This window comes from Hemicordylus capensis, chromosome 4, assembly GCF_027244095.1.
Source record: "Hemicordylus capensis ecotype Gifberg chromosome 4, rHemCap1.1.pri, whole genome shotgun sequence".
NCBI lineage: Eukaryota > Metazoa > Chordata > Lepidosauria > Squamata > Cordylidae > Hemicordylus > Hemicordylus capensis.
Window position 1 is genome coordinate 190,840,352 of NC_069660.1, and position 6,114 is coordinate 190,846,465.

The window sequence follows — 6,114 nt, forward strand, 5'->3', positions numbered from 1 at the left end:
TGGGCCAATTTTTGAGAATTTTAACCAACTTTTGGAGGCCGATGTTGAAAAAATTCTGATGGCTACATGGCCTACCACATGTCCCCTTGATCCTTGCCCCTCCTGGCTGGTGAAGGCCACCCAGGTGGAGTTGCAGACCTCCCTTGGGAATATTATCAATCTTTCCCTGGAGATGGGGATTCTCCCAGGAGAGCTGAAGGAGGCATTGGTTAGGCCACTTTTGAAGAAGCCATTGTTGGATTCCTTGGAGCCAGCTAACTACCGCCCAGTATCAAATTTGCCTTTTTTAGGTAAAGTGATAGAGCGAGCGGTAGCAGTACAACTTCGGACATTTTTGGAGGCTGCAGCGATTCTCGATCCCTTCCAGTCTGGGTTTCGGTCTGGGCATGGGGTAGAAATGGTCCTTGTCGCCCTGGCTGATGATCTCCATCACCAACTTGATAGTGGAGGATCTGGGAGGGTTGGCGCTGCTGTTGCTGTTAGATCTCACAGCAGCATTCGACACTGTGGACCATGATATTCTGGTCCACCGCGTAGCTGATGCTGGGATTTGAGGTGTGGCCTTGTTGTGGTTGCATTCCTTCCTACAAGACCAGGGATATAGGGTGGCAATGGGCGATGAGAGGTCTTCACATCAGGTACTAACATGTGGTATCCCCCAGGGGCTATTCTCTCGCCCTTGCTGTTCAATATATATATATGCAGCCTCTAGCATTGCTGGTGGAGTTTTGTGCTAGGGTGCCACCAATATGCGGATGACACCCAGCTTTTTCTGCTGATGGATGGCAGGGCTGAGGACACCATAGCCCAGGTGATCAGGTGTTTGGAGGCAATCGCAGACTGGCTGAGGCAAAGTCATCTATGGCTTAATCCAGGTAAGACTGAAGTTCTGTGGCTTGTCCTGAAGAGGTCAGGGGGAGATTTCAATTACCGACCTTGATAGTACTTGTTTGATACCTCAGCCTACTGTGAAGAGCCTGGGTGTGATTCTTGATGCCTCTTTGAATATGGAGGTCACTCGAAAAGCCTTCTTTCAGTTACACCAAATACGGTGGCTGGCCCCCTATCTGTTCCCTCCGGACTTGGCCACTGTGATCCATGTGACAGTCACTTCCAGGTTAGATTTTTGCAACTCGTTTTATGTGGGGCTGCCACTGCGCTTAACTCGGAGATTGCAGCTGATGCAGAATGCCGCGGCCAGGGTCCTTACTAAGGCACCTTGGCGAGCACATGTGACACCTTTGCTCGTTCAGTTGCACTGATTGCCGGTTGAGTCCCGCGTTAAGTTTAAGGTATTAACCTTGACATTTAAAGCCCTACACAGTATTGGCCCTCCATACCTTCAAGACTGCCTGGTTCGATATGTCCCTCGCCAGGTCCTGAGATCAGCCACAAGTAATGCCTTGGTGATCCCGGGCCCTAGGATATTAAATTGCAATCAACAAGAGCCAGAGTCTTCTCAGTGGTGGCCCGACTCTATGGAATGGTCTCCCGGATAATATCAGAGCTCTCCATGATTTGTTGGCCTTTTGTAAGGCATGTAAGACTGAAATGTTCCACTAGGTTTTCAGTCACTGAGATAGCTGGTTGTAGAGTGATCTTGTAATCCATGGTTATTATGTCATGTAGAATGAGTATTGTATGGGGCTGTGGTTTATGAGGCTATGTAAGATATATTTTTATGAAATTGTTTTGTTGTGTATGTTATTGCTTGTAAGCTGCCCTGAGTCCTATGGGAGTAGGGAGACATATAAATCTAACTAACTAAATAAATAAATATCTCTGGGATTGCCTCTCTGGGGCAGTTGTATCCCAACCTGTGAGGTCTTCTCAGCTGGCCCTCCTTAGTGTCCCAGGCCCTGGTGTAGTGTGTGGTGCCTGGGCCCATAGGAGAACCTTCTCCATGGTTGTCCCTCTTCTTTGGAACACTTCCCCACCCACCCCGCCAGATTCATTCAGCCCCCTCCCTGGTTGCTTTTAAGGCCCTTCTCAAGACCCACCTGTTTCACCAGGCGGTTGTCCCATAATAATAATTATAATTATTGTTATTGTTATTGTTATTGTTATTATTCTATTTACACACAGTCTACCAGATGTTATTGACTGGATTTGGTACTCTAGTTATCAGGCCCTTTCCAAGGGTCTAAAGAAAAATTAAAGATAGCATTGTAGTATTTGTGCTGTCCCGAGTAATGTGGCCTTCTGTAGCTGATGTGTTGTAATTTTATTGATGCCCAAGATGTCAAGATGGTGTTCAAGTTCTTTTGGTACTTCACCAAGGGCACCAACAACTACTGGCACCACTACTTTTTTCTTTTTCCAGAGCCTCTCAATTTCAGTCTGAAGATCCTTGTATTTATTTCTTTTCTCCAGTTGTTTTTCACCAACTTATCCCCTGGGATCGTAATATCAATTATGAGAACCCAATTCTTCTCAATTACTGTCAGATCCAGCATATTATGTACTATCAGTTGTATTCGAAAATCCCAAAGGATTTTTGCCTCCTCATTTTCTGTGACCTTCTCAATTGGATGATTCCACCAATTCTTGCTTGCTGACAATTTGTAATTCTTACAAAGGTTCCAGTGGATCATTGCAGCAACTTTATTGTGTCTTTCCTTATAATCAGTTTGCATGATTTTCTTACAACAGCATACAAGGTGCTCAACCATCTCATCCGCTTGCATCAGCTTCCTTCCTTCTTCTTTTTGGCTTTCATTTATGTATTCAGCCAATGCTCATTTTTCTTCTTCAACAGACTGTCTGACTTGCAACATTCCACATCCACCTTCATTTCTTGGCACATACAGCCTAACAACATCACTTCTTGGGTGCAGGGCATGATTGATGATCATTATTGTCCTGGTTTTCCAATCCAGCGCATCCAATTCTGTTTGTGTCCAATCAACAATACCTGCTGTATATTGGATTACAGGAATTGCCCATGTGTTGATTGCTTTGATAGTGTTACCACTATTAAGTTTGGACTTAAGTGTCTTTCTTACTCGCCTGATATATTCCTTACTAACTTTGGTCTTCACTTCAGCATGCTTGATCTTGTCACTTTGGAGAATGCCCAACTACTTATAACTTTCCTCAGGTGACAGACTCTTTATGTTATTTCTGCCTGGCATCTCAATGCCTTCACTAGTTGTCATTTTTCTTTGATTTATTGTCAATATAGCAAATTTGTCCAGTCCAAACTCCACTATGATATCACGGCTATAAATTATAACCATATTGAGTAATGACTCAATTTTGGATGGTAATTTTCCGTAAAGATTTAGATCGTCCATGTAAAGAAGGTGGGAAAGCTTAACTGATGTTTTTGAAGTTTGGTATCCATGGTTTGATTTGTTCAAGATAATGGATAGCAGAATTAGGGAGATTACAAAAAGTAAAGGCAGCAATGAGTCTCCTTGAAATGTTCTTCTCCAGATGTTAACTTCTCCCACTTCTTCTCTATTTAGTAGCAAATGAGTCTTCCATGTGTTCATTGCCTTTTCTACAATTTTTTTTAATGTTATCATTCACTCCAGTCTTATCCAGGCATTTTAAAATCAAGTTATGTGGTAATGAGTTGAACGCTTTCTTATAGTCAATCCAAGCTACATTTAGATTTGTCTTCCTTCATTTACAATTTTCCAAAAGCATTTTGTCTGATTTTTTCCAAAAGCATTTTGAAGCTGATTTTTTGTTCCTCTTGTTTTCTGACGGTTTCCCTTCTGTTCCATTGGTAACAAATTGTTCTTTTCTAGGTGGTCTTGCACGGTATCTGCTACAATTGCTTGCATGAGCTTGAACATTGTTGGAAGGCAAGTTATTGGCCTATAGTTACTTGGTACTGTACCTTTTTCATAGTCTTTCAGAAGAAGACATAGTCTTGCCAGTTGTCATCAATTCATCAAGTTCTCCACCAACCAGTATATCATTCAATTGCTTGGCTAATCTTTTATATAAGCTGGTCAGATATCTGAGCCAAAAGCCATATACTTTTTCCATTCCAAGTGCTGTCCAATTCTTAATCTTTTTTGCTTGGTTTTCAACCAGTTGGGGTGCTGAAAACACTGCCTCCACCGGGTACCTTGACAAGGTGGAGGGGCTTGCGAGCTTTGAAGATGCAAATGGCTATGCTGGAGGGCCACTCAAACCAGAAAGGCCTCTGCTGAGAAGTCAGACTAAATGTGCCTAATTCCATAACCATGGTGAGAACAAGAAAAGCAAATTCTATACCGGATTGTTGCTGCCCGGGTCAGCAAGGGCCACGACAAGTGCTATAGTACCTGGACACTTGTCGAAAAATGGGTTACTGCTGTTCTGCTATCCCCTGGTATTGCTATGTCGATTATTTTAACTTGTTTTTCTTTCTTCTCAACTACAGTTATATCTGGTCTAGGACATCAAGAAAACTAGCCATCACCCTCAGCCATTCATCATGGTCTTTCCCACACACCACCAGATTTGGTGGAGCATTAGCATTGTTTGGCTTCTCATCAGTGAGTTCTAAAAACAAGAACATGATAGAGTTAGAAAACTATACATCAGCCTGCCCCACAAGGTGGTTGCAATTTATTTATTAGATATATATACCCCCCACCCCTGCAGAGCTCTACTGCTCAGGAGTGGATCATTCAACAGGGAGCACATTCCAAAGTCCAGGGGCTGCACCAGAGAAGGCCCGTTCCCAAGTAGGTGCCAGAAGAGTTGGGGGCAGCAGCAGGCAAACAAGAACATTATTAAACATAGTATATTTGCCTGTAACCTTATTGTGTAACTCCATCACCTTATGTTTTAAGTGTGATACTGCAACAGAGTTTGGGCTGTTCCAGATTACAAGCTGATGAAGCAGTACCAGATGCATTAAAGCAGGACTGCATTCTGACAAAAGGGTCAGAATCTAGCCACATTCTATTTGAGGTCCCCAGTTACCACACACTCCCCAGGGGCCAGCATCCAGAGCAAATACGTTAAACTGAGCTGCACTACACACACACATACACACACACACACACCCCCTGGATTTTCACAAGAGCACTTTTGCACAAAAATTTCCGTTCAGCCAGGGATGCAGATGGATGAGTCTCTAAAAACTAGAACCTATTCACTTGGCTACAGAGATAGAGGCTTTGTAAAAATATTTAAGAACCTGGCAATGGAACAAGCTAGCTCTTGAACAAAGGGCAGCTAGAGTTATTATATGCCTTTTCTGACACCACATTCACTGGAGAAAGTACTGAATGGGTAACACAAAGGGCAAAGTTTCATGTAAAGTTACACTTACACCATAAAGAACATGAATGAATGCAGAGTTGTAACGTATTAAGAATGTGATATTCTGCGTAGAGTGTCAGACACAGTAGTGCATGTGCTTGAGAAGGCACATTTCCATATCATCGTTTAGTGTTGCCCAAAACCATGGGTAGATAGTATCTGAAAAAACAAAGCAGCAATATAATGGATCAGTCATTTCAATGTGGTTGCTAATTAGTCAGTGTAAACTACTATTTTTCCATTAAAATCAACCCGTTATTTCCTCAAGGTGCAGATAACTACCACTTAAGCCCCCCAAAAGAGAGAGGTGTACAGGTATGGCTTAGCATACCTAACAGTCACAGCACATCTCCCTAAAACTCTACCCCCCCACTGAATAGGAAGCTATAGTACTGCCATGTGGCTGGCTGTCCAACACATGGCTGTTTTCTACAGCTGGCTGTTTCTACAGAGAAACAATATGTAGTAGCCTACTCTGCTCCACTCTTCCAAATATACAAGTTCAGTTTTTTAAGCTGTGTGTAGTGCGGTCATGGAATCCTCACCAGCTGCAGACTACCACCCCACTCGGACCCCCACAATACCTGAATATGCTATTTATTGGTAAATAAATATGCTATTTTATTGGTGAAGATGAAGATACCCAGAGCAAAGCTCATGCTGAGGAGGAGTGCATGAACCTACATTTGAACCTAGAAAACTGGGAGCACTAGAGAGTCAGGCTTTCACGGTCACCACTTACATTCTGTGATAAGTACATAAAAATGCAACACCCAACAAAATGACTCCTTTTGATTTAGAACTGGCTGGAAAAAAGCAGGGGTCGGGGCAAGGAGAATTCAC

At 43.0% G+C, this 6,114-nt stretch overlaps 1 pseudogene; it reads right to left on the bottom strand.

Moving 5' to 3' along the window:
- Window positions 1–5,095: 5,095 nt before the first annotated feature.
- On the bottom strand, window positions 5,096–5,255 carry LOC128325482 (uncharacterized; annotated as a pseudogene).
- Between the last annotated feature and the right edge of the window lie 859 nt (window positions 5,256–6,114).